A 5,101-nucleotide genomic window follows, 5' to 3' on the forward strand; every position below is an offset into this window, starting at 1 on the left:
AGCAATGTCAGACTTTTTTAAGTTTGGAGCAAAATATATATGTATCCTTTTTATGTAAAGGATACTAAAATATTTTATTATATATTATTTCAATCTATTTTGAGTTTATCTACACATCTCTGGTAACTTGAAATAACATATTTAAAGAGTTTCAAATAATTTAATTACATATACAAACAATTAATATTTAATAATTTATTGTTTTGTTACATACATCCCTGTTTAATTACTTTGGCATTATTAAATGCGTCACTTATTATAGAGCAATGTAAATTATATTTTGTGAATTTAATATAACGCAAAGTATTGATTTTATATATATATATATATTAATAAGCTTTCTAAAACAGAATTTATATATCTTAGACGCTATTTCGAAAGTGACCTAAAATCAATTTCTAGAACGATTAATTTTTTTATCTTTTAGCACACTTTAACGTTAAAATATTTTTTTCACTTTATTATTAATGTATAATATTAAAATTATTTATTTTCACAGCTGAAATGCGAATCTATTCGGAGACGATAGAATAACAGTCTGTTACCTGAAATATTTTCCTAAAAGTCAACGCTAAAAATATCTTTCGCGATACATAAGAATTATCTGTCTGAGAATCGTCAGAGCAAATGTAGTTTGGAATAGTGTTTAACTTTATCTATTACTGAATGCGATCTCTGCTTTCCAACTTAGACGCAAATAGCACCGTACATTTCGGACGTGAATCGTAAATTATGAAACTGCGCGACAAGTCCCCCGCGGTTATATCAGCCGATTTGCGTAACACGTTAATTAGACATTAAGTGCTTGGTAACGTGCGGGGTAACAAAGCTGGAAGAGTAACGGCAACGCCTTTAATGGATGTGGGTTATTTAATTTGCGCGGCTGCTGTTTGGCGGTGCGCCTCGGCGCGGTTTGTACGCGGAAAGGCGCACCTTCATCCTGTTTCCGTCTGGAGAGCGTAGTTTCAGTTTTCCCATCCTTCCTTCGTTCCCGACCAGTCCCTTCGCTCCCTTCATCGCCTATCCACCCTCGGCTAACGTCGAGAGAAACGACCCACGAAATCTTCTACCTTCGTCGTGCGCGCATCTCTCGATCCCTCTTCGGTCCATCCACCCCCCCCCCCGCTATTCCTTCCCCTTCCTTCTCCTCTCTCTCTCTCTCTTTGTCCCCTATCCATCCCTTTTCGCTAGCTACCAACCACTCGCGCTTTTGCTATTGTCTGACTATTGTGCCGCTGTTACCGCGGTGTGTCGGTCCGCTTGTATAAGGGTGATTCATTTTCTGGGAAATATCAGTTCCTGCGCGCCGCATGAATTTCGACTCACGCGAGCGCGTAAAACCGCGCGTTCTGTGTACCCCGGCTCCCCCTTCGTCCACCCACCCCTATCTCTCTAGCCCTTTCTCTCTGACCCTCCTTCTCCTTCTCTCGGCCCGTCGTCGTCGGGAGCGAATTAAGCCTTCCACGGACTTTCCTAGGCAAATATATATGCATATTCACCTCCCGGAGACGTTATTTCACTTGGGAGCAGTGCTTTATTTTCGGGTGAGCATATTCCCGCGGGAGTAGTTTCGTAAATGAAAATCACGTCGTTGGTACTTTGTTATCGTCTCTCTCTCTCTCTCTCTCTCTCTCGTAATTTTCGTGGTTTCTTTGTTTATGTCTTCTGTTTGACAAGACAGCTGATTGAGAACCCTCGCTATTCTATAATAGAGAGAAAACGCAAATGAGGGGCGAAATGAATTATAATCGACAGGCGAAATGCGCGAGCGAGACCGTCGCGATTTTCCTTCGCATTTAACGCGTAAATATAAATAACCGGTGGCGCTCATAAATGTACCCCACTAAATTGCGGAACTTCCTTTCTCCCCCCCCCCCTCCCCCAGTATTCACATCTACTGCAGCTCGGCGATAAAACGGCATCCCGCCTCCTGCATCTCCATTTTCTCAACCCGGCCCGTGTTTGTTTGCCTGCGTCTCGCTCGCACGATGTGCACGCCAGTGCTCGCTGGTCGGGATGCATTGTTACGAAATTAGGTCATCCGCTTATGAGATACCGCGGTTCGTCCCGGTGTCGCGCGCTATGAAAATTGGTCGCACGGCGACCCCCTTCCCCTCGTTCCTTCCTATCTCGCGAAAGAAGTCCTCGGGCAAGTTGCGAGGAAATATCGAGACTGGTAATCCTGCAGTACCAGGGAGGGGGGGGGGGTGCTGAAGAAAGTTCTGATTAAAGATGCCGGGAAGATATCGAAAAATGACGCGAATACTATCTCTCAGTTGAAATTGTAATAATAAATTAAAAGTATGACATTAAGGGAGATGTATCTCTCATGTAACAATTGTCGATTAAATACATGCACATATGTATATTAGCTGCAAAAGTATTTCTTAGAGCGCGTGAAAAGTGTTTTATAATTAGAAATTTATTTAGAATATACCTTGAAGCCTAGGAACGAGGCTCGCTCTATTATGCACCGAGCTCGTACCTTTTGCGTATTAAGAAACACTCTGTATAATTGCTTTTCGTAATATCGCAGATTGTTATTATCCGATCGGTGGCAATTATTACAATATTACAATTATTGCAATAATGTAGATTGCAATCGATCGAATAATATTCGTAAAATACTGCGATCAGAATGCATTCTGGGCTTTGTTCCGCGAACACGCAAAACTCTATACTCGCGCAATATAATAGTCTAATAATATAAATTATTATTTATTTTCGAAAACCGAAACTGAATAAACGCGGGTGTGTCTCAAAGAATCGATATTTTTTCAATTAATCTGATCGTAAATATTCATCTCTATACATTATTTCTACGCAAAGTTAATTATAATAAATCACGTATATTTGATTGTACTGAAAAGCGAAAATTATATTTTATGTAAATGAGAGATATATGTCCACGGTACGTTGAGCAATTTCATGAACGAAATAAATCCACAGGAAGAATGTCACTTATGCAAGAGGTTGATTAACGAGCCAACTCTAATAGACACTTGAGTTGTACTTAATTAGAAATCGCATAATTTATTCGGCAAACGAATGGAATATGAGTCGTCTCTTTGCGCCTCTTTATACGATTTTCATAGAAAGACACACACACACACACACACACACATTTTGCATTTTTATCCACAATTCCTGCTAATTTTATTTTCAAGTTCACCTTTGTTAACAATCAATTCTTCACATTTAAGAATTACGTCATATGTAATTTATGCGAGATAACAAGATAATGAAGTTTCTTACAAAGATATTCGTTACAATCAGGATTTCAATTATTTTAATCAAGACTCTCCGTCAATTATCTTCAACAACAGGAGATGATGAATGAAAATCTTCCTTGCATATATATCGGTTTAAAGCTAAACTCGAGGCGTTCCGTCTGATAGATCTCGTCTTAAACGAAATAAATAGCATCATTTTTCACGATTCCCACGATCACGATAAAAGCCCGTAGACTAAGATTAATTCGATGAAGCGTCGCAAGTACAGTGTTAGGATTTTAGCTATACCGCGATGAATCCATTGTGTACACTTTACTTACGTTGAAGCGCCCTTCGCTGCGATTCAGTGAGTAATTCCTGTAAAAGCTGCTGTAGTGACTTTACTCGATAAAGTGGCCCCCAGCAGCAGCAGTCGGCGCTATGTTTCCGTGCTTTAATAATATAAATATAAACTGTGAAATGTAAATCGTGCGTATATCGTGTACAAAACGCATCGAATTTTATTTAATGAAACAAACTATATAGGATGCTGCGGTAGTTTATCTCGATGAATCCAATGAATTTCACCCTCGTAAATTTCTATTAAACGTATCTTTTCTCACGTGTATAAATACATAAAATACGACATACGTGAAATATTTGAGTAATATACGGCAGAAAATACGTCTCGTTTGTAAAATATTCTTTGAAAAATTGTCGAATAGGAAATCTAATATAAAAAAATTGATGCAATAATCCTACGCGATTGAGAGTCGTCGATTTAATACTATATCTTTACTACTGTGCACAGTGATAAAGATATCGTCATGCACAGACAATGTTCAACTCGTTGTCAGTATAATGACTTTTTATCGAATTTTATTCTTTCGCGTGTACGCAAATTATTTATTTAAAAAAATTATTGTTGTTATTTTCACATCAATTCCATTATATTAGGTTTATTTGTTATATAATTTGCATATATGCATTAAAAGTAATAAAAAGTAATCATAAAGCATAAAAACACATATTGTTAATGTGATTGCATAAATATATACATTGTATATAATTGCTCTATTTCATTTATAATTATATCATAATTGGATATATTTTCAACTCTTTGTTAACTTTTAACAATGTTTTTATTTAAAAGTTCTTGTTTTATTGATTGCGTATTATAGGATTTTTGCAGCCAGTTTTCTTAAGGAATCTCTTGGTACATTAGATAATAATTCGCTAATGGAGTAATACATTTCTATTACGTCACACAGAGCACAAAGACAGAGCGCATCTGTCACATTTGTGGCAGATATTTTGTACATGATATATATACATATATATATATATATATGTAGTAAGTAATGTGAATAATATTTTAAGATACACCGCGCTAGTAGATGTGACAGATATTCATTATACAATAACATCTTCAATAGATAAGATACGACATGAAGATTTGCGCGTATAATTAATACACTGATAACGTATTCCCGAGTTATCCCATATTGTGTATCGCGAGCAGTAAAAATAAATCGATTCTTGTATGTAGCCATTCATTCCCTTGTCGAAATCTTTCGAGATCGCTTTCCCTGGCCTGGACCCTACGCCAAGGTCGATAATTTATTTTGCAACTTCGTTTGCTCGTGACTCGTTTCCGATACGTTTGTGAATTGAATTTTATTTTTTTTTTTTACAATTTGTGGTACCCACATGTACTTATACATATATATAGATACGTACACACCTGCTAATTATATGAAATATTAAATTAATGTTATTTTTGATTTATAAATTTCATCAAAATACAATATCGTGAAACATTTATATTTTATCATCAAAGCTTTTTGAAATTTGTTGTTTTAATGCAACAGATTACAATTGATTCTCTT

This window comes from Anoplolepis gracilipes, chromosome 12 (genome assembly GCF_047496725.1).
Source record: "Anoplolepis gracilipes chromosome 12, ASM4749672v1, whole genome shotgun sequence".
In the NCBI taxonomy this organism is placed as follows: domain Eukaryota; kingdom Metazoa; phylum Arthropoda; class Insecta; order Hymenoptera; family Formicidae; genus Anoplolepis; species Anoplolepis gracilipes.